Here is a 26,448-nt window from a genome sequence, read left to right as displayed (position 1 = left end):
CTCTATGTGCGGTAGTATCTGTCCGCATGTGTGTCTGTTGGCAAGTGGCTCAGAGGGAAAGAGTCTGACTGAGTGGACTGACAGAATCAGTGTCTGTGTATGAGACAGCCCGGCTTTGAACGTCTGTGTTTTGTTACTGAACAAGGACGGGTTGTATGAATGCCTGTATGGCTGCAACTTGTGTTGAGGTGTATTCACACATATCCCCCACAGTTTAGCAGTTATTGTGAACAGCCAGACTTTAGCAGAGAAATTGCAGCTGTTTTAAAGCTTTTATTGCTGGAGGATTTGCAGGGCAAAACGGTCTGTAATTCCCATCCTGTGCTCCCGCTGTGCTGTCCCTGCTGCTGACGCTGCTTTCATACTGCCCTAGTCTGGCTTCATGAGGAAAAGCGACAGGAGGGTATCAGCTCCCGGAACAATATAGGACATTTTTCCCCCCTCCACTCTTGAGATTCAAAAAAAGTTTCCTGGCAATAAAAATAAGTCTTTGCCTTTTACTCTGTCTCTCTTCCTCTTTGTTTCCTCTACAGTCACCATGTGTCCCATCTCTTCTTCCCCTTTCTCTCTCTCCCTCAACTCTCGTTCTCGCTCCAAGTAACGGGAGTCTCATGCAATATGCTGTGTTTCCCCACTTGAGTGTTAATGAGGCAGATGAATATTCATGAAGAGGAGGCTGACATCGCTGTATGGCGATTGTGTAGAGGATGTTTGTGTGCACAGGCACTGTGGTGGCCACGTTTCTGAGGGGTCTGTTGTGCAGGGGGTAGACGTCAGGGGACTCTGGGCTCCTCTGCTAATGATGCAGATGTGCGTCCCTGAGTTTTGTTTTGGTCGGTGATTGTGGATGACCCCTTCCCAAGGCCTCTCCTCCCTCCCTGGTGGCTGCTGGCATAGTTTAAGTTTAGCCTCCAGCTGCTGGTGGAGGACAGCCAGATAGTGTGAGACTGAGAAGAGGAGTTACCTCTCAGTCTGCTGCCTACACTCTTCCTCCTCCTCTTCCTCCCTGTGCTTCTGGCTTGTGACAAACAGATGCCATGGGCTGCCTCTCTGGGGATCATCTCCATCCTTTTATTATACTATATGTTATACCCCCTCTGTCTCGCTACCTCTCTTCATCTTTTCATTTACTGTGTCTCCTGCATTTTCTTTCTTGGAACATATTGTGCTCTGATGTCTACAGCCGCCAGCACTACGTTGTGAAGGACATATGAGAAAGCATGCGGCCCATTTTAGCAGCAAAAGGCTGCGTGATACGCGTTCGTCAAGTCTCATGCGTTGCCATTTCCTCCTGTGCTCTCTACACTCCTCCTGCCACACTTTTTTCATTGTCAGCTTTGTTCTGCTATTCAGATTCTCTTCCAACAGTCCCTATAGTAATCTCTCACGTTCTCGTTTCCTCTTTTGCTCTGCAGCCTCTCATTTGCATTTTCTCACTTACTCGTCATCCCAGTCTTCCTTTTCTCTCCCTACTGTCTTCCACCTGCAGCTTTTGCTGCTCCCCTTTCCCCCTCTTTTTTTGCCATTACTCCCTTTTTCCCTCTCAGCCTCCCTCTTTCCACCCTTTCAACTCTGTAAGATATCCGACCCTGCTGTCTACCTCTGAAGGAGCGCCTATAGTTCTGTTAAACATCTGTAAAATCTTTGATCTCCTACCAGCCGTTTTCGACATGAGGTGATGTGTGTTTATGTCTGCGGCACAAGGTGGAAATGTGTGTTTGTCTGTCTGTCTCATGCTGTTTGTACTTGGCAACCTTTAATTTGGGAAAGGTGAGTCTGTTGGTGCTGTAGAGGAGGACAGAAAGTCCGACTGGCTCCTTTTATGTCTAGTATTAGGTGACATAATAGAGGCCTTCCTGCTCCTCGGTGCTCTTGGCCTCCCTGTGTTCATGAAAACGGTCGCACTGCCACTTAATATTGTCAGTTCCAGTCTAGCAAGCATCCATGCTGATTCTCATGAACACACATATCCTTCCTGCAGTTGGGGAAACGGTGGAGGCTGGCCAATTTATCAGCGCCCTGACTGTAAGGCTACAGGGAGCCCTCCGTCTTCATCAGTTCACTCAGCAGATAGGCACACCCCAGTCACCGCGACTAGACTTACCTCATGTGTCTCTATTACATGTTAATATCAAAGCTGTGAGGGTGACTAGAATTGCTCCATGTTATGCCATGTTAAGAAACAGGGGTCTGCTCAAATCACAGGTGGAGAAGGTTAAAAACATGTTTATTACCTCAGGATCAGATTTATTTCAGGTAGACTTTAGTGTTTCTCACAGGTTGGCAGTTTGTTACAATAAACTGTTGGCAGATTATTATAGCAGTCATTTTATTATAAGCTAATGAGAATAACATTAGCTGAAGTGTAACTGCGATATTAGCTGTCTGTTCTGCTCCATTGTGATTATTGTATGAAGAGCGAAGCAAATTTACAGCTAATAATAAATTAATTTCTGAACATCTTGTGCGGGCTGCATTTAATTTTGTTTGCTGTTTTTTCTTTGTATTACTTTTATTTTAGTGCATGTTACAAAGGAAAATAGACCAACATGTTTATATATACAGCTAAGAAAGAAAATAACTGATCATTGATGACTAAAAATCACCTGAAGTCAACACAGACTCTTTGCTCTGCTCTGTAGCAGCAATGGTTTTATGTTTGCTAGTTCACTGTCATTGTAGAGGTTTATTGTTGATTAATCTGATAATAGATTTATTTCCAAATAGATTGTCAAAAAATGGTGAAAAATGCCCATCTTAATTTCCTTAAAGCCCGAGTGACATTTTTAAATGTCTTGTTTTGTCCTACCAACAGTCAAAAACCCAAAGATATTCAATATTCAGTGATGTGAAACAGAGAAAATAAGGAGCATCTCAGAGCCCAATATCAGTTGTAAATTAAATTTGAATAAAATCACATGCAAGTAAAATCAACTCTACCTACATTTAATACGGCCACTGGACTGGACAAGGTCAACGTCTACGTCAAGCGCAATAAGTTGTAATGCTGTTTGAACCTTGGCTGCTTATTGATACACCCTACTGTTTCAGTCCTGTCATGTGATATCTCAGGGCCGTCCTGCAACGGCGAAGGATGCCTGTCTTCTTTCCATCGTCCTTCTCTGTCTCTCTGCCGTCCTTGGCCTGTGTGCCCCCTTGCTTTCCTTGGCCCGTTGCTGATCAAAGCCCCTTTGAGGGTGCTGAGCGGGTCCAGGGCCGGTAGTGATGTGATGATATGTGTACGTCTTCAAAATCTTCCCGTCTTATGTGATTAGACGGCGTGTGACAGGCAGCGTCAGCCCCATCAGCTCACATTAAGCCCCAGCGCTGTGCTGCCACCGCTGCTGCCGTTTTTATCCTTTAATGTTACACCTTCCTCACCAGCCGAATCAATTATCAGTGATTATGTTAGTGTCAAAGTCTTTAGCGCTGGGCTGAGCCCCACCGCTGCCTCCTCCTCCTCTTCGTCGCTGTGTGGCCCAGGGGCCCAACAGAAGCCACACTACACTGATCCCCAGTCAGAGCACTGCTGCTGCAGAGGGACAGCTTTACAGACAGCTCTAAGTTTAACCTTCCTCCTCAACAGTGCTGTGACAACGCAAGGAGAGTTTGTTATGCCTGACAAAACTCCCCCATGTAGGTTCTCCTCAGCGAGGAAGCTGCATAGCGATTAGCCCTATCACGTTCAATTGTGGATGTAGCTGTCAGAGCTGGCTTGGATGTCTTGTTGTGTCCTTGGATTGAACACGGTTGCACATTGCTTGAGAAGACCATGTTGTATAAGTAATAAGAGATCACAGAGCCTTTGCTGCACCACACTTGTGTTAGCTGTGCAAAATCTCTCCTCCACACTTTCCCATGTATCCCATCTCTTTCTCTCATGGCTTTCCTCAGAAGTACACACTTGGCCTTGGATTTACGGGTGTTTTCACAGTGTGTGTGTCTGTGTGTGTGTGTGGACTATTACCACTGCAACACACAGGGCAGTGAGGCGGCTCGTTAAAAACCCCTCTCGGCTGCAAGGTCACGGCTCTGGCTTTTCCACTTTTGTGAGTGTCAATGCTCTGTCACACACTTTCTAGAGTCTTTAAATATCGCGAAGCTGCAAATTTATAAAATGTACACATTCAGACGTGCACTTACAACTGTTTGCTTGCAGTGGGGTCCTTTTCTATTTACTCACATGCAAGTGCTGAAACAGGCAGTATGGTTGGGTTCCGTTTTGGATCTGGTTCCCTTTCCGCCAAATAGCCAGATTTGCTGAGCTCTGACGCTAACAAGTCTCCCAGTAAACTCTTTTTCTCTTCTCACCCACTCTTAGCTTCTCATTTCTATCCAGTGTTGTCAGTAGCTTTACCTGTTAAAATGTCAGATGAGCAGATTATATCAAATGTAGCTTTATATATCATTAAGTATATTCTTAGTCTTTTAATATGAGTCTGATACGATATTTATATTTACCTAAATGTTATATTGATTATGAATGAATATGTAGGCTATCTGGCCCATTGAAATAATAGGTGTATAAGCTTGAATGATATGACATGAATGAAAGTCTTACTGGGAGAGACTAGAAATGAGACGCTGCTAGCTGAATGTTTTGTACAATGCTCTTCTCTAGTATGAAAGAGAGGAAAGGCGGTGGACAAAAAACACTCGGTCAGAGATAATTTGCGAGGGAAAAGAGACTTCACTCTTTAGCACCACTCTACGACCGCAAGTGGACTGAGGGTTTTGTAGTAGACCAACTGAGTGGTGACTATTGGTCTTGTTGAAGTAGAGCAATCGAGACCAACAGAGTGACTCTTCTCTCGAGATTTGATCTAGCTGATTGCGTCACATCAATTTCAGAAGAATCCAGCTTGCCAGTTAACATGTGCAGAGTATTAGGGTTGTACCTGCTTTTCAATGTGTCAGATACATTTAATCAACAGGTTGCAGTTGCAGGCTGTGAACTTTGAATTGTGAAATTGTGAATTGGGCTACTAAAATAGTGTTTCTGCTTTCTCAGCCAACAAAAGGTGAAGACAGTTCGTTGAGTTTTAGGCTAATTTAACTTCAAATTAGATTTGGTAAGGGACTCGAAAGGATTTGGATCCAATAATAAATTAATAAATTGATTGGTCCTTAGAAATAAGTAGCAACATTTTTGTTATTCCTCATTTATCAAGCACAAACCTTTGCATTTTGAAGAGGTCACCTTGGACTTTGGGAGCTTGATATTTGTCATTTATCATTTTTTTGACATTTGACAGATCAAGACGATCAACAGACTAATTGAAAAATAATAATTTGATTGATTGATAATGAAGAAATGATGATAATGACCAATGATTTCCAATCCTCCACCAAAGCCAGCTGTTTTCAGTAGATGAAAGCTGCAGTGTAGCTAATGTCTTTCCATTACTGGAGCTCTCTGTGGAAATAAAATCAAGGGTCAGGTTTGGAGTTGCCAGTTAGGATTAGAGTTTTTAAATTCAGCTGCTGTGCTTCTTCACTGGACAAGCCTACGCTGTTGACAGTGGTTTGAGGCTTTTAAGATCTAACGTGTCTGCCTGCTATCTAAGATTGTTTCTTTGACTTGCTGTCGACCCTCCCTGCCTCCCTGTCTGCCCATCCTCTCCTTCTATATGTTACCTCGTGTTGAGTGGGGGTAAGGAGAGATAGTAATCTGCTGTAGCCTTGGCACTCTCTCGCACTCTGGTCTCATTGAAGAAGATTGATGGCCCTCTTTCTGGAATGGCTGTTGTTTTGGATGGAGAGAGAAAAAGATGGAGGCAGAGAAGTGGATTTAGAATGACAAACTGAGCGAGGGAAGTGGTGGGAGGGCAGGCGGTAGTGGGGGGGAAAGAGAAATGGAGGTAGGATGAATGATAGTTGCAAAAGGTGGAGAAATGGAAGAGGAAATGTCACTGTGGAGGAGCTCGAGAGCTCATTAAATTTAGTTTGTATTTTATTGAGTGAGAACATGCATCCACCTGTGATTGGTTTCATATTCACACATCATTCTTTTTTTCTGATGCACATGTGGGTTATGGAATTGGCTGCTCTTAGTTTGCATGTCAGCAGGATTATATTTAAATGTCAGCTTTTCTTTCAGGATGCAAAGGAGCCAGAAACGTGTTGTGATGGAAACGATTTTGTACATGTCTCATGTTTCTGTTGCATTACAATGCTGTAGCCTTTAAGCCTTTAAGGTATCTGGCATTCACTGTTAGCAGTCCGTGCTGCATTGCCAGGGGGAATTAGCGGCCCTTCATCTCTCTTCACGATGGGTCTAATGCTCAGTGCCTGTGTGTGGGTGGCACTGGGCTGATTGGCTGTGATGACAGTTGCTCTTAATTGTGTCAGTTATTCTTCCTCTGTGGCTCTTTTTGGATGTAGTGAAGCGCTGGATGTAACCCCCCTGGCGTTTTGTTCCTTTCTACATATTGGTCTTTTTAAGTCTGTGCAGGTTTTAGGAGCAGTGAGATGGAGAGGAGCAAGCCTTTCTTCTTCCTTCTTAATTCTCCCCTCTTTTGAGAGAACAATTGAACATTTTTTTATATTCTTCGGGCCTACCCCCATCTCTTCGTGTCCCTCTCTGCCCTCTGCTTAATTTGTCTTCTATCCCTTTAGTGTGTCTCCTTTTTTTGTTCCTCTGTTTCTTGACTGTTGTTTGAGCTGCTGTTCCACTCCTTTCTCCCTCTGTCTTTCTCACTCTATTTCATCAGCCTGTTGTACATCGACCTATCTTTCATCCTGCCTCTCCCCCCTCTGTGTCTTGTCGGCTCTTCATCTTTCCGCTTTCTATTTTCCCTGCTCTTGTGTTTTTGTTTCCCACCTCCCTGTCTGGCAGCTTCATTCTCCTTTTCCTTTTTTTCCCGGACAGACAGACATTGCTGAGGTCAACCAGTCAGACCTTGGTGGCATGACTGGTTGGATTGTCTCTTGTCACCCGTCCTTGTCTTCACTGACCACTTGAGACTGCCAGAGTCACAGGAGGGCAAACGACAAAGGACACAGAAGACAGGAAGGGCGTGAAGGCCGGGTCCAATCCTGCTTATTTAAACTGTTGATGGGGTTGTTACAAGCTCCAGGTCGTACCTCATTTCCTGCGGTCACAACCCAGTATAACACCTCCGGTATACAGAAAGCATGGACTACAAAAAATGTGGAACAATGAGGAAGGAAGGAGAAGATGTTTAAGCTGAGAACATTGACGTTACTGTGCTGATCATTCATGATGGCATTATAGCAGAAAGACGTGACAGTTTAGAATATCCTTCTTTAAACCTGCAGTAACTGATTTTCCTTTGGGGGGCAGCAGAAACAAGCTGTGAACACAACACTGACTTATTCTGATCCTTGACGTTGATATAGAGAACGTATTAGCAACATTAGCATTCATTGTTGAGTTGTGCTTCTAACCTCCAGATATTTTCAATTTATAGTAATATAAAACAGAGAAAAGCCGCAAATACTCACTTTTGAGAAGCTGGAAACATTGTCGACATCTTACTGCAACAAGTAGAGGAAGCTGGAACTAGCAGGTTGTCAGGTATTAATGTAGAGCAGTGAGGAGGCTGCTGTTCCAAAGCTGTCCAGTCATCTGAAAATATTCAGTATTCTCTGTAGCTGTGGAACAATAAGTTACACACTGCATTTTGTAATGGTGACAGCTGGAAAGGATGTAAGACCACGAGAAAATCCTGATCTATCCTTCAGAAGGGGTGTTACTGTAGGGAGGACGGCCAGTCCCCACCTGTTGAAAATGTTTTATCAAAGTAGGTTGGCATTGAATTGATTTTTTAAATGGGGCCTATTGATCTTGCTTGTGTCTATTGTATTGTCAAGTTTGGAGTGTGCGTGTACTTTGTTGAGTCAGTGACAACCATCACATATTAATTTCAGGTGAGCTATTGATCAGAAGCTGCTGGGCCCACACACACAGGCTCCCCTTTTGACATTTCTTTCAGGGCTCCACGTCTGTATTTTGCATCTGATTGACATTTCCTTGGTATGTATGTGTAAACATGTGGATCTTTAAGATATTTCATCCATTCATGTAGATCATCTCCTCCCTCTCGGAGGTAAAAGCCCACAGGCAGTTTGGATTCTGGTCATGAATACAAACAGCCTATGTGTAAAAAGTAGCCTGTTCTTTGTTCAGTATGTCTGGGCTAAATGTGAGTTAGTGTTTATTCTTTTACTTTGTGACAGAGTTTATTTAACTTCTGAGGCAACTTGTGGTTCACCTGTCTGTGTAGTTTCAAGTCATTCATGCCTGTAAAATGTTAAAATGCAGCTGTATACTTTATGAGCTTAGATGTATAAAAGGAAATTGACTCTGATTAGCCAGCTTTCTCTAGTTTTAATGTCTTAAATGTCAGGCATCTTTATGGATTGGCTGAATTATGATCCCAAAGAGCATCGCAGTGGCTGTTAAGCTTCAGACATTTTGGCATTATCCACAGACCTTTCTAGAATAATGGTTGGCCAAACACAACCAGCTGGCTCTGTGAAATCCTGTCCGTCTGTGGTTGGCAGGCGTGTGGAGTATGAGTAAGCGTCCTCGGTCATGTTTATTTAGGTAGAGGTGGTATTTGAAAGAGAATTAGACTTGGAAGATTTTAATGAGACTGCCAGGGCATACCTCCATGGTGGAGTTGAGTGCCACTGTGTCTTTTCTGTCAGATGGTTGTACTGTTATTGGGGTCTCTGTGGGCCCCTTGTACATCACATTAACATGCAGCGTGTACATCTGAATTATATCCACAAAGATTTTTATCCATATTTATGGGTCAGTGTAAATATACCCCAAGAAGTATTAAGGAAGCATTAAGCCTGCTTTGAATGTTATTGCTATAAGCACCATCATTTGATTTGTTGAAATGAGATTGCATTCCTTCATGGCTCTGTTTACACCTGTGGCTCAGTTTGCTGTTTGGATACAGTCCAGATACAGTTTGTGCTTGGATTAGTGTTTTAATGCTGGGTGTAATTACGTAAGGAGTCCCTGTCCCACTTTGTTCTGCCTCGCTGTGTAAACCTCACTACAGTCTTCGTAAAACATGTGTCTTTGTAATATCTTGTCACCCAGACACACACACGCAAGCACACACACTCTCTTAAAAATGTTCTGCATTCAAGTCTCCTACATAACAGATGCGCACACAAACAGTCAACTTGACAAGGAGTCTCTTGCAAGAATATGATAAGGCACTGGCTCACACCCACACTCGCTCTCACAACTACAGTCTTGTTGATTCTTTCCACTGTTTGCGTTTGCAGCTTGCCAAGAAGCTCAGGCTTTGGACAGACATGCAGTACTGACACACCTACAGACAGAGAGACCTGACGGACAGAGTCCAGCTGGCAAGTCATGGCAGCAGCAAGCGGAACAGATGTGCGAGGGACTTTGATCTAGGTGAGTACCAAATGGGGTGAGGATCTGGGGGAGCAAAGGGGGGGTTTTGGTCTGTACCAATATTAGAAAATGGCAGGTATACAGTGGAGGGGGGGCTGGAATATGGGGGACACTTTCAGCCTATGATACATTTGTTAAATTTGAGTGGCAAACATGAACACATTTGACATAAAATGGTGTCTGTAAGTCTTTTTAAACCATATTATCAAAACTCAAGGCCTTAAACTGATGTTATTAAATTAAGTTTTTTAAGACCAACTAGTAACTGGTGTATTTCATTTCAAGTATTGCAGTCTCCCTGGTGCCATGTGTTTTGCACTGAGTCTAGTTTGGGGTTCTGCAGGTGCAGACATGTCATGGAAAATAACAAGTTGCTAAGTTGTGGTTTCTCTTAAGCAAACTACATTTTGTTTTTTTGAGTCGCATACACCAAATGGCTGGCGTTTAACCCAAAAGTGGGAAAGAGGAAATTGATGGTCCAGAATAAGAAATAAGGTAGATGGTTTGAAAAGAAAACACAAATTTTAAAAAAGAATGAAGGTGACAGAAGATCTAAAGGCTACCAGTGGAGGAATACCAAGTAGCAAGAGAACAGAGGAAGCAGCACACACTTGATCATATAAATGGTAGAAGAAGTTTCAGGTAGCATTTACAGTAGCTGTCATTTGAAATTGTACCCAGTTCTAATAAAAGACTAAAGAGTGAGAAAAGAGGAAGGAGATCAGGTTTTAAGAAGGGGAAATGAGGGCGGAAGCATGGAGGATGTGCTAACACGAGAGGCCAAAAAAATGAACAATAAAATATATCCTTCAGGGGAAATTATGTGGGCCTGTGAGTTTCACGCCTCCCCCGAAAACTCTTCCATGTTAATTAGGTAATGTAAAACTAGCAAGAACAGCAAGAAAGCAAGAGCAAAAAAGACTGTAAAATAGCACATTCAATTCAGTTAGAGGCCATAAGACACACATTTTGTGTGTGCTGAGAGGAGAAAATAGTAAATGATAGTGCATTATTGATGTAACATATCAGCCTGCTGGTGTGTGCAGGTTTGTCTGCTGTTTCATTGTTTCATAAAACGTTCAACAAAGTGAAGTAAAGTGTGTCTTTTTGGTTTAAAAGGTAAATGTAGTGACACAAGAAATTCCAGGACACAGTTCAGATCTATTCTCCATGTTCCCACATGTTTGGAGTGTGATTTACCTTCATATATTCAAAGTGAAACTAGCATTTCACTTGGCAGTGTCTTCTAGCATCAGCGTTGCTGCCTCTATCCATGAAAATTAAATCTGTGTGTAGGATTTGTTGAGAAATGCTGTGATATTTTAATCCTCCTTTCTATATTATCATACAGTCAGAGCATCATGCAGAATCAACATGAATATGGTTTTGCAGATATACGTGAAGCAGTGCCTGTGATATTGGATTTCCTGGCTGTGACTTCATTTCTGTTTTCTCAGGAAACTCAAAATAGTTTTAGTATTGAAAATGATGAAAACCATCGTGTGTGTTTTGTTTTTGTGCAAGACTAGATGTGTGTTTCCGGTGCAGATGCCTGTAAAAGCGAGTGAACGACAGTCCTTGCTGACCCTGCAGTTATAACCAATTTGCTGTGATCACAGTGACAAGTGTCTCTATATGGATACTTAGTAATTAGCTAAGAGGAGATGGAGAGAGGTTAGAGTTGGTGGGGCATTAGAGGACCTGTCAGAGGGACCCACTCATCTTACACCCCTCCAAAAATCTGTCAGGAGGCTTGTCTGGGGCCCGTCCCCCCCAGTCCCCTCCCTCACACTTGGCTGCTCCAGTTAATTGAAGCCACTTCAGATCAGTCAGAAGAGTTGGATCTGCACGCCTGAGCAGGCCACGGCGCTCACCTGACCTGTCAGTTACTACTGCCAGTTGCTTGCCACACACAACCACATCACAGCGGGGATTCCAGGGACACGCTCAGTGTACACCAACTCCCCAGATTCATCCCTTGATCTTTTCATTTCTTTCGTTTAGACAGGGGAGAGTGTTGGCTTTTAAACTCAAATAATAACCGCACATGAGACATTCGAAAATGTGGACCTCAAGTGAACAGCAAGGCAGTTTGTTAGGAGTTAGACCTTCATCTACAGGGAGTGACCGTGAAATGCAGTTTTATGGCTTTAAGGATACAGATGTTGTCATCTGATAGCCAGTACGTACTCCTGCTCGAAAAGCCAAGCAAAACAAAATGAGCCAAGGGTAAACTTGCACTAAAGAACATTTCTAAACTCTGCAAAAGAGCAGACAAGAAGTGTTAAAGCTCAGTGCAAACAAAGAGCCAAGACTGCAAGTCCATAAAGCTGAGCAAAGGGACACAGACAGCAATTGGATTTGTCTTGACTAACTTGCCTCCCACATGGCTTTTGTTGATGGATTACGGCTGAATTGAAAATTGTGTATGGATAACATGAAAGTAACCAACACATGAATGCAACAGAGAAACTGCTTGTCCCCTGATTTGGACCAAAACAAGCTGACTATGGTTTGCAGAGGCTATAAAAGGGATACCTTCATCATCCCTGCAGAGCAGTTCTCTTTTTCTTTGGCCAGAACACATGGTTAGATGCATGACCAGCAAGTCCTCATACCCAAAGGACAAAACGATTTGTTTGTCAGTACCTTCCATATATATATATATATAAGTGTCCCATATATCAATTTATATGAGGGTTTACAGTTTGGCAACGCTACGGTTAAAGTCTGGGTGAGTTTAGGCATCTAAAAAGACTTGGTTTGTACATACCTTTAGTTCTAAATTATGCTATTTTTCTACTCTGGAATGGGAGCACCGGTACTGTACAATTTCCCCCCGGGGATCAATAAAGTATTTCTGATTCTGATTCTGATTCTGAAAAGATTATGGTTTGTTTAAAGAAACCAAGTGGGAGACAGGTCTTCTGTGAGGAAGTATGAGAGGACATTATTTATTTTATTTATTTATTTATTCACAAGAAAGATGGAAAATGAAAACATGCAGGTTTTTGTAGGAATTTGAACAAACTAGCAATGCTGTAATGTTTCTGGTGAGGACAATCAAGCAAGAGGCTCAGTGCCTTGCTCACTGACAGCAGGGCAGATGTTTGCACCTTCAGGTCCTCCAGTTGAGGGACTGTCACTGCAACACTATGTCGCCCTAAAAGGTGAGACATGTCTATCTGACATCCTGCAGGAATTCTGCAGAGTTTAATATTATATTCTTACATACTGTGCTCCTCTGTTGATTCTGCAATGCTGCCTTCCATAACACTGAACACCAGGGATGTGTGAAGTAGAACCACAGGGGAATAGATCTTTTTGAGACAACCCACTCGGGAGTGAACGTCTAAAATGAGAAGTGGAGCTTGTGTATTGTTTTAAATGCCAGGCTTCTCCTCATTCGGTGTGCTTTCTTGTGCGAGCCTTTAGTTGTAGCTCAGTCAGCTGACATTTAATGCTCAGCCATTACATACTCTGCTGCTGCTTTAGTATAGGCCTTGTTGTTACCGGCATGAATATGAACAGACAGATGTGACAGCTGGCCAGCCATATGTGACAAGCCTTTTAGATCTTTATGCCTTAATTATTCCATCCCTTGGGACCAATATTGACATTTTAGGACTTAACACTTATACTTACAAACTGCCAGCCTCCAGTTGGCATTATCTCTCTCTTGGCAACCTCCGAGCACACTGAGAAAGGTGCTTGATTGCTGCTCACAGCTAAATTCATTTCTGTCAGCTGTGGTGAGATGGATGCTTTAAAATTTATCACAGTGTTGTAAAAATCATTGTCTGTATATCATGGCTGTTGTTTACTGATAAGTGGCTCTGTCAAAGGTTTCTTCTGTTTTGTCTTAATGAAGTTTCTGTGTGAGTTTTTCCTCATTTTCAGCGAGGGTCTGAGGTTGGAAGGCGTCATTTTCATTTATTTTTAAAGTGTGGGCGTTGAGAAACCCTTTGAGACTCCCTGTGATTAGGGGCTATACAAATAAAATTGACTTAATAACTGGAAGTGGAAGTTGAATCATTTTGAACACTGTATCTATAAATATCTAATCTTGGCTGCAGTTTTCACACAGCTCCAATAATCCTGCTGCAGTAAGCAAGTGTGTGTGTGTGTGTGTTTTTCTTTGCTATTTAGATGATGTCACACTACAGCAGAGCTCATTTATGGGTTCTTCATGTATTACATTGACTGAGCTGCTGCTGTCTCTTTTTAAGATTTTGAAAGAGAACATTCAGCCATTTTATTTATCATGTTGTATAAGTGGTGCTCAGAGGAATGAAAGCTGCTGTATGAATCCTTTTCTCTCTGTCTGTCTTCTGTGTCTCTGTTCCCCTCTCTGTCTGTCTCACCTGGGTCGTCCCACACATTCTCATTCCTCTTGTTATCCCGGGTTCTAATTTCAGTTGCCGCGGCAACCCTGCGGCTCCCTCCACTTATTCCTCCTCCCTCGTCTTTCCGAGCTCCTTGTTAAGTGTGGCAGAGCTGGTTAATGATTGTGTTTTATTTATATTTTTCCTGCGGTAGGGTTCCTTTTGAAGGGCCACACATGTCTTGACTTTTGAGTCTGGCTTTCTTTCTACTGTATCTTCGTTTCATGTCTTTCTTGCTTACTTGTTTGCGTTCTTTCTGGCTTGCTTCTTGCCTTTTATTTTTCTTCCTTTCTTGTTTTGTTGCAGCGTGTCTTTGTGTTTTCTTGTTTTTCTCATGGCACCGCAGACGGCCACCGTTGGCTGTCAGTCGTGCAGTAAATTGTGGTCACTGAAGGACACTAGGTGGGATGTCGCTGCTTATCCAATGGCATACTTACTTTGCAAATTACTTTGCTCAGTGTGCCTTGTCTGATTGTTTGCCTTTATGCAGATCAAGTTTAAGTGGAGTTCAGCCAAACTCTTGGTTCATCAGTAAAAGCTCAAACATTTGTAGCACAATTACTGTATGGGATGCATAATATTAAGCTTTTTACAATTATTTGATAACTTAGCTATAATTTCCATGAATATTTGAGCCAGGCCTATATTTTTCATTTCATTGCAATGCCTCCATTTGCTCAGTCTCCACCAGCAGAGTTCACTTATTATACTTCAACTGTAATGCAGATTTGGACATTCACTAAAACGCTGCTATTTTAGTATCTGCCCTGATTTATATTTTACATCATTTCAGTGTCTGCGTTTGCTTTGTCATAACATTTTGTTATTTTTTCTACAGCAGGTGCATCCCTGAAAGCTCATCTGTGAGATGCCTTGTGTAAAAACAAGTTATTGTAAATATCACAACAGGGAAATTTCCTCCTGTTGGTCATCATATTCAATTAAAACAAATGACAGTTCTGTATTAAAGTGTGCCAGTTTTGAATTGTCTAGTATTTGTCAAGTTTAAACAAATAGCTTAAAGCTAGGCACGTGAAAATGTATACTATGCACTTTTAACTAACAACACATCAAACTGATGCCATGTAACAGCTTTAATCTTCACATTGGTCACAACACATTCTTTTTGGAAATCCTTGATACCAGTAAGCTGGCCAATATACTGTGCCCCTTTCAGGTAGCCAAACTTCAGTTTGATGACATACCAGAAGAGAACCAGTACAGTATACAGTAGATGTCCCATGGGACCAGACAGTTTCGTGCTTGTTTTTTGCCCTGTAAAATCTACATTGAACTATTCTGTTATGTTGGTCTTCTTATGCACATTATCATACCATTACCTTGGCACTACTCTCATTCCCATCACTACCTACCAAGTGTTCGCTCTATATCTTGCATATTACACTGATATTGCACATATTGTACATATATTTTGTGAATATATGTGTATGTATATACGTAACTGTATATCTTCCTTGTAAATATAATTTCCTTTAGTGCTACTTGTATATACATTGTTCTATTTTATTGCCTATTGTATTGCTTTATTCTATTCTAATTTAATATATTTGTTTAGTTTGTTGGCTCCTGTGTTGTATAATGACAATATAGCTGAACCTTGAACCTTTCTTTCCTTTGTCTCCTATTGTTCATCCTTCCCTCTTTATGTCTGTTTTTCATCCTTCCATACTTATCTCTTAATAACGTCTCTGAAACTGTTAAAATGTAGATATTTTAATTGGCAAAAAATGACCACACCAGGATGTCTAACACTGTGGGTCTTCACATTCTTATAATACGGTGCAGCTCTCTGTGGGTGAATATCAACAACACAACAGGAAATTATCCTAAAATACAAAGCTTTATGTAGTATAATCACAGTCAGCACTACATGGAAATATTTGTGTGTGGAAATTCTTTGATTGACTCTGAAGAAAACTCCTCTTTTGTTACTTCTTTAAGACAAGTCCATCTAGCTTATCCAAAGTTACAGGGATTGGATTCTGATTTGTTTTGACGTCTGTCTTCCTTGTTTTCTTTGCTTCTTCTGTCTGTCAGAACATCTTTTTCTCATTGGCCATATTAGTCTGTGGACAAAACCTGTTTGTATTTAGATACATCAGTGTAAGAAAAAGGCAGTTCCCTTCACCTTCTCATTTTTGGTTGCTCATTCATTCCTCCATTCTCTTCCTTAATTACAAGCTTTATGTATTTAGAATGTATTTATATATTCAACATGATCTGAGGTAAATGCTGTTGTGTTGTCACTTGTCTTGTTTTTTTCTTTGTTTATCTGCCTCCGTTCCTCTGTCCATCACTTACTGTTGTTGCCACCATCTTGGTATCTGCTGGAGCAGAGAAAGTCTCTCTGGTGCTTTTGGTAATGTGTCTGCCTGACTGAAAAGACTTCATTAGAGAGTGATAATCTCAGATGGGGTCTCCACCAAAGACAGCCTGATGTGGCTGATTTGTCAGGGCCATTCAGACAAAAGAAGAAACACATGGAATAGCTAACATGAGTAATTTCAAATGGCAGAATAGGCGGAGAGTTTTAGGGCTGAAAGTTTGGTAGTAGCAGGAGTGCTCTCAGAGATAGTGAAAGAGACTGAGATGAATTAGGAAGGCTTGGATTCAGAGCATTACTGTTGGTTACGGTCCCAGATTCACTGCGGAGATCTGAAATGTCACAGTGTGTATATGTGTGTGTGTGTGTGTGTTTGTGGCAGTCTAGCAGCTTTATCTGCCTGGCATTTCCTGCTTTCAGAACTGGCTACAGCACCAGGCACCATCTGATGACCCTCCAAAAGGCAAAGAATATTGAGGGGGACACATGTAACCTTAACATGAATTAGGAAAGCTTGGATTTGGAGGATGACATACAGGGGTTTGTCACCTTTACTAACACCAGCAGTTATTTTGTGGGTGTTATCTTAATAGTGTCGTGGGAGTTCAGATTTGATTCCTCCGTGCTGGCTTTTCTGTGAGCATCTGTGTGCAGGTAATGAACTGATCTCAAATCAGTCTACTGGCTGATTGAATACAGATGATACGACACATTCACAGTTGTAAGGCATCAGTTTGTGGCTGCAACTTTGCAGTCTTTTCCACTCCAGCACTGCGAGGATAGAGGTTGGCATTTAGGTGGCAGCAGCCAAACAGAGACGTACGACTGCAGGCACTCAACACCCACCGCTATCTCAACTAGGGTTCTTCAGGGAGTGAATATTGAAAATGTCACCTGAAAATTATATGTAAATATTGAAACTGTTGAAATGTTTGAATTTTTAATGTCATATATCTCCTAAAAATAAAGTCACATAGTACATTAACACAAGTAATTGTTAGCAGTGTCATTGAAACTACATTAACATACTGTACGCCACACAAATGAGATATACCTCGACTTTTTAATTATGCATAATTAACTGACAATGTGAAAAAACACTGAGCAACTAATACAGGTTCGAGCTCATTCATCTGACGTATTTGTGATGGAAATAGCAGTTCAATCAGTATTGCTTAAGAAAAGTTTTGCTGATTATTTTGAAAGTTTTCTCCTTTTTTTTTTTTTTCAGTCGTGCTCTAAATGCCTCATCTGACCAGCAATAGTTTTCTCTACTTAGTATAACTGGCATTTCCTTTTTTATTATCAAGCCTCTGGTTTGACACTTTTCAGAGTGAGCGAGACGGCTCATTTTCAGCCCTCACTGTATAATATATGTGTTCTTTAATGTATAGATAACAATGTATAAAAGGTGAGGAGATCACTTTTGCTTTTAAATGATGATCCATTTTTTATGAATTTAATGGAGGGCATTTAAAATTCTCTCTGAATATAAATGAATGTGTGTGTATATGTGTGTGTAAATGTGGTAATTGGGAGGCAGAGTGACGTTGGGGCACACAAAGGAGTAACCCTTGTCGTACCAAGTGCAACCGATGGATAGAACTGAACTTATTAGCGCAGCTACCTTTCCTCTTCCTTCCTTTCACTGAAAAGAGCAACAGCAAAGCAATAAGACAGAGAGCACCGTGTCCAACTGTCTCCAAATCCTCTCAGTGGTCTGTGAGACCCTGCCTGGGTTTCCATACAGTGTAAGTGAATTTATGTGTATTCTGTATCTATAATGAATGAAAAACCCTCTGATAAAATGTCTCTTAGTTGACAAATTATGTGATAAATAATGAGATAGATGCATTCACTGCTTATTAAATATAAAATATATATATATATCATAAATAATGAGATAGATGCATTCACTGCTTATTAAATATAAAACACCTGTGGTTGTAGGGTAGTGAATTTCATTTTTACTTTAGTGAAAGTGTTTGTTTTCCATCTTTGGGTGTTATAAAATATGACCTCACATCAGTAGACAGCAAAGAAGAATAACATCTTGCCTTGTATTTATTTCTGTTTCTGCAAGTTTCTGAAGACTTAACACCTTTTGTTGTTGATGTGTTCTCTGAGTCTGAGGAAGCCAGTTTATTCACCTCAGTAGAGCTGATGGAAACACCTAATTGTATTTCATATTTTGCAGCATTTCAAACATCAATTTAGAATTTACTTGACTCTTCAGTTCTTGTATGTGTGATATTTCTAACTTCTAATGGACACCATGTTCACTTTAATGACACATAGAAGCTTTTTCTGATCTTACCTAAATCGGCAGGACAACATCACTTGTCTGAGCCTTCCACAACGAGTTACAGATTACTGTCATAAATCCATATTTATGATATGACAACACTCTGTTTAGGCACCAAAAGGACAAGCTTAGGTTTAGTGAAACATTATGGGTTGGACTGAAATAAGTACTTAGTTAAGGTAGGCAGGTTAGAGAAACATCGTGGCGACAATAAACACTTGACCTGACCTGCTCCCTACGCGGCCTTATTGCTCTATAATAACGTCACTTTCTCATTTGCTCCCGATGGTCAACAGTCATAATTCCTTCGGCTTCGTCATTTGAACATTAACATAATGTTGAAAAGACTGATTCTGTAATTTTTCTTGGAAGGACAGTCTCAACAAAGGATGACCCAGGACCACCGCTTGTGATGACCCTGTATGGTGGCTCCCTGCCTCAGCAGTTACTGCTGAATGGTCTCAAATGTAAGCTTCTCCAGTGAGAGAGAGATTAGATGTGACATCTGGTAAGAAGCAATAATATTGTCCCCTGAGGTGAAGCTGGGCTGTTATGTGGAAGAATACCCCCCCTCCCCCACCATGGCATTAGATTGCCCTTGATCCCCATGTTTCAGCACAGTGATGTGACAGTATGACAAGTTAAGTGAACAGTTGATCTTAATTGGCTCCTCTTGAGTCTGTGTGTGTCGATCCACTTGGATCTGAAGTACCTTATGCTAATGGCAGACCAACAGAAGGGACACATCTACTTAACAAACAGATGTTTACTTTTCATTGATATTTGGTTCATTGATGGTCTCTAAATAGGTCCAGCTTAAATAGGTGGTCTGGTACTGGTAAATCATGCCTTCTACATTTGAGTATACATGTAGAAAATATTTGTTTATGTCTCTTTCTTTGTTCTTTTTGTTGTGGACTTTAATGGAGATCCACACCAAGTTTGCCCTCCTCTTTTTCTCTTTTTTCCTCTTGCCCACATGACTCACTCTACCTCTGTCTAAGACGACATCTCACAAATTCAGTGACTTGTACTGCTGCTGGCACAGTTCATCATCATAATTGTTGGAAAGAAGGGAGGGAATGGTGAGGAGAAAATGGACAAAAAGAAGGGAGTAAAACCTCACTGTGTCTCAAATCTAGGGCTGCCGCAGACCAAAGATTTTCCCAGTCGACTAGTAGTCGTTAGTTCAAGAAATTAGTCAACTAATTATTGCACATTCATGATATTAATTTAATTATTTAAATATGTATAAATATTTGGGGCCTCAGAAAACGGTTTGAGTTCCAGGGCTGAGACAGAATGCTATAAGTAACATTGTCAACACTGTGCTACATCACAGAGAAATACAACAGTTTTAATTTTACAATGCACACACAAAGCCAGCCACCTGTTAATGACAATGCTAACGGCGAAAGCGGTAATGATTCTGAATGTGTCGGAACAACCACCAAGGAGGATGAACATTTTGTTAATTTATTTCAACAGTATGACACCTTGTCTCCGTCAGCTTTACCCTGGCTAGCACCAAATATAGGCTAGCATGATGAATTAACCTTCACTGATACTTAGCTTACAGATAGATCTAACAGATAATAAACATTTATAGTTTTCAACAAACATTACCTTAAAAACTGAAAATGCTTCCATTTAGTATTTTTTACTTTCTGTATACTTTCTGTTTTTCGACTGTAACTTTGGCAAAATCGGATCGGATCGGGCTGATTTTTGGCTGCGGACTCAATGACAGGGTGTACTTCGTGTGGACTTCACGGCAGCTGTGTCTCAATTTGGGGGCCGCATCCTTCAAAGTTGAAGCGTGTTCTCATAATACATCCATGATTTGAAGACTGAATGCGTCACAGAGGCGAGACAAGGCTATCCCATGTTCCTGACTTCTGTGTTACAAGAGAAAAGGTCCGTGTTGAAACCATCCCCTGATACTTTGGTCCCGGCCCTAACGACAAGGCGCAGCTCCCGAACAGAGTTTGAGGTTTTTTTTCTAAACCAACGAATGAAAACTTGGTCGAGTAAGACTCTTCTCATCGACTAAAGGTTTTGTCTAATATTAGGGGCAGCCCTACTGAAATGGCTCCTTTTTTTTCTCATCCACTATTAAAGATATTAAAAACTCAATAGTTTCCTCTATTTTGATATTTCAAACACTAACGATGCAGGATTATTTTAACTATTCTAACTATTGTCATCCTAGGAGCAATGGCGAACCATTGAATTTCTGTATGGCTTTATAGCACATAAATGTTAGACATATAATGGCTCACTTTAAGTATACTACACTTGGCAGCAAATAGGGAACGATTCTGGACAAAGCACCACAGTGAAGGGGGAGGGTGAAGGGAAGATGAAATTGTCCCTTGTTGAAATGAGCCTTTATAGGTATCTGGGGATAGACCGAAAGCAATTTTACCTAAGGCAACATTCCTGTGCCAAAGCAAGCAGACAGGATTTCAAACCGTAATTAAAATGGAAAACAGCATGAGGAGAAGGTCTGTGACCAAAGTCTGACATGGTCTTAACCTTTATATCTCAAATTCTAATCATGTCATGACATACTTTGAACATTGAATCGATTTTTGCACAATGCTGCATTTCTGTGTGAAATGTCAGAACTACAGGACTAAGAATATTAGTCTGGATTAATAGTGCATTGTAGTTATCCATGGTTTATCAAGCTCTCAAGAATAGCAAAGGTTGTTGGTCTCATCAGAGATACATTAGGTTTACACAATGCAGCATTAGGAGGTTGGTGAAGTTTGGTTCCCCTTTCTGTATCTTGTCATAGGACCCTTTATTCTACTCGATAGACGATGTTCTGTGAGAAAACATGTAATTTCCCCCCGGAGATCAATTAAGTATTTCTGATTCTGATTCTGACATTTTTGGGAAGTAAGGAACAACTTACTTGACATTTGTTGCTCAGTATTTCAGTATTTCAGTAACGGATATCTAAGTAAATGTGTTTCATGTTGCATCGTTAAGTCAGTTAATATTCCAAGCCTATACTTACGGATCAGCTATCTCATTTTGCATCAGGCTTTGGTCTATAAAAGATGAAACCTGTTGGCACATAAAGGTATTGACTGAGTGCATACATGATGTCCAACACTCTGTGGAAAGAGAAGGATCAGAAGAGATTAGACAAGCGGAGGGGATAAAGATAGCGCTAAAGACAGGCTTTGTTTTTGGCCCCCTTATGAGCCAGGGCTCCTGCTAATTACCAAACTCTCTGGTCCTTGCTAAATGTGTTTGAAATCCACTGGATGCAGATAATTGAGCTGGAAATGTGTTACATGACAAAGTCACGCTGAAGGACAACCACTAAAAAAGGCCTCCTCTCCACTTCCCCCCTGTTTTCTCTGTCAGGCACACTTTTGAAATAAAACTCCCCCAAATGATTCATTCCACGGCGTTTGTCTTTGTTGTTTGTTGAGATTGAAGCTTAGGGGATGTTTGAGCCACCTATTGTGATAAGCTATAGTCAAAACAGAGACAGGCCAATGGCGGATGTGTCAGACAGGCCTGTGTTTTCCTGTTGCAGAAATAATTGCTTTTAGCCTTCAGTTTAGGGATGTGAGCTTTTAAAGATCCCTCACACATCATCATAGCAAAGTAGAAAAATGTTTTGTAGCCACAGGCTGGACGTGTCTGTCCATGCATCTCAAGTTTTCTCTCAGCTAAGCAGTCACTTGTACTTGTATAGATTTTGTTATAGCCTAAATCTGAAATTGATTGCAGTGCTTCATATGAAAATTGATTTACTGGCTTGGATACATTGATCCCGGGCAGAGATGGGCCTCCCCTGAGAGTGTTGGAGTAAAGTGAAAACAAGGTGAAGAGAGACTCCCTGTCGTTCTATTTGCATTTTAATTATAAATTGCATCATTGCACTGAGTGGGGTAACAAAACAACTCCCTCTCCCTCCATTCACTCCTCCCTTTTGCTTCAAGCTCGGCTCACTTCATGAGAATGAAACTTCATGCTGAGAGCCTTTGCAGGGCAAAGCATAAACAGGCAGGGTAGCACGTATGAGCACATCCAGTAGTCGTGTGGAGAAAGGTGAAAGAAGCTTTACCTCATGCATGCAAAAGTTCTTGCACAAATATTGTTCTCTATCAGCTTAATTCTGAGAGAGGAAGAAATATATTGTCAAAAAATGATTTTTATTTTGATGGTTAGACAGATTTTGCTGCTTTTCAGTGGGTGTCTGTGTTGGAGGAGAAGAGTGAGAGAGCCGTGGACTGCAGCCAGTATCATTTTGTCATTTAGAAAGCACTTTTCTGTTGTTATCTTGGCTACATAGGACCACTGCAGTTTGATGTCTGCCTCAGAGTATATCATTTTTATTTTTATTTTTTATTTTAAGTCTCAAATTTTCACAGTGGATTTGGCTCTTTTCTGCTGTGTGTGTGTGTGTGTGTGTGTGTGTCTGCACTTGTGTAGAAGTGTTGCTGTGTTTTGTCACGGAAGTGTGTTGTGCTGTGAGTGTGCTGTAGAGGGCTAATTGATCGCATTGGAGTAGTGTGTAAGGACAAATTGCAAGAGCACAGACTGAAAGGCTTCAGATGTGTGACTTAAAGCTCCAGTCTGGATTTTTCACATCATGGCTTTATGTTTATGTACACATACGGCATATCTAAGGGTTGTGTGTGTAACCCACATGCAAAAGTGTTACCACTGTCAAGTACAGCAGCAGTGCAGGGTGGTTAGAGGACTGTGTCCTCAAATGAGCCCTTTATTTTTCTTCCATGTCGGTCTTATTGAATGTGTTATATCAGATATTTTTAGCTGAGTGTGCAACATATTGGGAGATGAGTGTGCAGATAGATTGATTTACATGTGTAATGTGATTTACCAAGACTGAAAGCCATTGCAGTAAATGTATTTGTGTGTGTAAGTACACCAGACTATGTACGCACTTTCATTCACAGATTGTAGCTTTGTGGCCAAGTATGGGAACTTTACTGAAACCAAGTGATTGGACCATCATACTGAGACACTGAGTCACGCAGCAGCTGGTCATCTCTGCAACACCAGAGCAAAGCAGAGATTTGGGGAAGATCAGAAAGGATGGAGAGATGGGGAGAGAGAAGAAAGGAGGGTGGCTTTCTTTGTCTTTTTCAGCCTTGGCGTTACAAGGCTAAGAAAACTTTTAGCCACTGTAGGTCATTGATTATATTAAATGATGAATGATGATGTAGTGATGAATCATTTAAAAAGTATAGAGCAATATTGTTGTTATTTATCTGTTTGCCCCTGTGCGTGAAAGACATGATTGTTTTTTGGCATGACTTCACTGGTAGATGCCTCAGTAGTCACTTCAATAGTCTTTATGTATTTTGGGAACTGCTGTCAGTCAAAGTACTAGCAGCACTGTGAAGTGATCTCTTAGAAGTGTACTCCAAAACATCAATGACTGCTTACCTCTAAATGTGACACCAACAATTAAGTTAATTAATATTAGTAATGATAGGTATACTTAATGCTGAAAGGTGCAGCTAGGATATTAACATTATTAATTTGGGCTAAGCATCACTTTCTTGATGTGAGACTTTCTTGATGATGGTACTTTGTTATCTTAACTTCACAAATTAGTACTTTTCTCAATTTTTATGTCTTCTAAAGTAGGAAATGTGATCAAAACAGGGCACTAAAGCAATAAGGAAGAAGTGTTGCACTGGCATGGTTGCCTGGTTTTATAGCAATCTTGACTGGGTTTAAGAGAGGCAGAGAAAATGGGGAGTTAAGGTGATGGTTTAGGAGCCAGAGACAGGAGACCATCAGTTGTATGGAGAGGGATGGTGATGTTGTTTCACTGGGCTCTTCTCCGCGGTTCAGGGAGGGCCTTTGTCTTAATCCATCACACCTCCTGTGGCCCTGGATCCGACACACTCCAGCTCTCCTCAACCCGCTGCAGAGTTCGCGGTCAGCCCTGTCATGCATGTGTGCCCGCAGTTCCCGGCGTTCTCTTATCCCTGTTTTCGCCCTCTTTTTCTCCGAGTGAGTGTCAGCAGTGCCTCGGGCAAGATGGACAGACTGTTTTACAGCAGACATGTTTTCATACATGCTCCACATCCAGCCTTGTTCACACATGTGTGTCTTTCACTCACACCTGAGAGGAAAGGAAATTCTTTGCCTTGCCTATTTTTGCCTGCCAGTCTCACCTTCGGCAGCTTCTTGTATAGTTTAGATTTCTTGCCGTTAATATAAGAGACACTTTGGCGCTACTTTCCTCTCTCATGACCGTCTGCTTGTCTGCTGCCAAAACTCATGAATCTCTCAGAATGGAGAGTTGGAATCACTTCCATCATATGATCCCTGTGTATGTGCGTGTGCTTATTTGACAGGAAGTGCACCTCCAGCCAGCTGTGTATGATTTTTAGAAATGGGAGTCAGCTACTTCACTTGATCAGTCTTGCTGATCCCCCAGATGCATCTGCACATGCTCCCTGTAAGATTTTATTGGAGCTCCCGTCCACTTTTAATGGAATCTGACCTTATAATGAACAGGCTTCATTAACCCTCTGTCAGATTTCTAACCAGAGCTGGAGGGAAGAGGGTGGTGTGTGTGTGTGTGTGTGTTTGTGTGTGTATGTGTGTGTGTGTGTGGGGGGGTTGTTAAAAAAGCACTTGACTCTAAGCTGTGGAAAAGCGAGCTAGCATGTGGGCATTTGATTTCCGTTCAGAAATGCGTCACGCATACGCTCAAAGCTGCAACACTCTGTCACTTAGCCTCAGCTTTTTGGCATGTTTTCAGTCTTTGTAGTCTGTGCCTCTAAACTCTGCAGCCCGTCTCTGTATCTCACTGTTCCGCTCGCTGCCTATTGTCGCACAAGGTGACCCTCTAAACACTCCAGGATCCCTGATGTGATCGCAGCCTCTTCTGCAGCAGCCAAATCACACAGCTCCACCCCCTGTCCACCTGGTGGTGATGTCTCAGCACCGTGCCACCCGTTTTCTTCTACTCCCAGCAGGAAGTGGGGCCTGAAGGGACGGGGTAGTGGCTGGTTCTGTGTATTTGATGTTTCCCATTCATTTTGAAAGTTAAAGGGAATTTAGATGAAGACGTGTGTGTGTGTGTTTGTAACTGCTTGTCTGCTCACATGTAGAATATGTTTTTGTTTTGTCTTTTTTTACAATTAATTAATTTTCTCTTTTTGAGAGTCTCAGCAATAGCTATAATGAATTCCAGAAGGCTTTCCATCTCTCTATTCTGTCACTCTTAACCTCCCAGTTCACAGCAGGCCTGGTTGCCTGAAGTCCCTGCCATATGGCCATATTGAAGGATTTTTGGGATAAACTCTACTCTTTCATACAAATCCATTGGTGTAACTGCATCATCACCAGCAGCTATAGTGTGTGTGTGTGTGTGTGTGTGTATGCGCATTTACAGTGAAAGGTACTATAAAGCTATTTTATGTGCCATTTGTATGAATAAATGTATAAACAAAATCTAAGCGCCTGCATTTGTTAGGAGGGAGGGCTCTTTACAGCGACTGATAGTAAAGATACAGAAGTAGTGTTTTAGTGACGGGAGATCAGACAGGAAACATTAGAAGAGAAAGAGGTATGACATGCAACAAAGGTCCCCAGCTGGACATTGTCTTAACCAGCAGGCAGCTGGACGCCCAATAACTTGTGTTGTATTATAATGAACTGGCTCTGAGTAGCCACACATTCATTATATTACTGAGCTTACACTGAAATGAAAGTTGATCCCAGTCTGACAGTACAGTGCTGAGCCTGAAGGTCCCAAACTGGTCAATGTGCAGAAGATAAACCTCTATGATTTATGCAACAAGTCAGTTGTATTTACTGTATACAGCCTCAAATTACAAACGGCTTTATAATCTGTACAACATCAATCCATAAACCTTTGATTCTGATGGTGTAAACTCGGCAGACCAAATATCGAGTGGTAAAGATCTAAGAATAGCAAACATCTCTCAACATTTTAGTTTTCTGGTGTTTAATTAGCATTACAGCC

This window comes from Enoplosus armatus, chromosome 17 (assembly GCF_043641665.1).
Source record: "Enoplosus armatus isolate fEnoArm2 chromosome 17, fEnoArm2.hap1, whole genome shotgun sequence".
In the NCBI taxonomy this organism is placed as follows: Eukaryota; Metazoa; Chordata; class Actinopteri; order Centrarchiformes; family Enoplosidae; genus Enoplosus; species Enoplosus armatus.
This window is presented reverse-complemented; position numbering follows the sequence as displayed.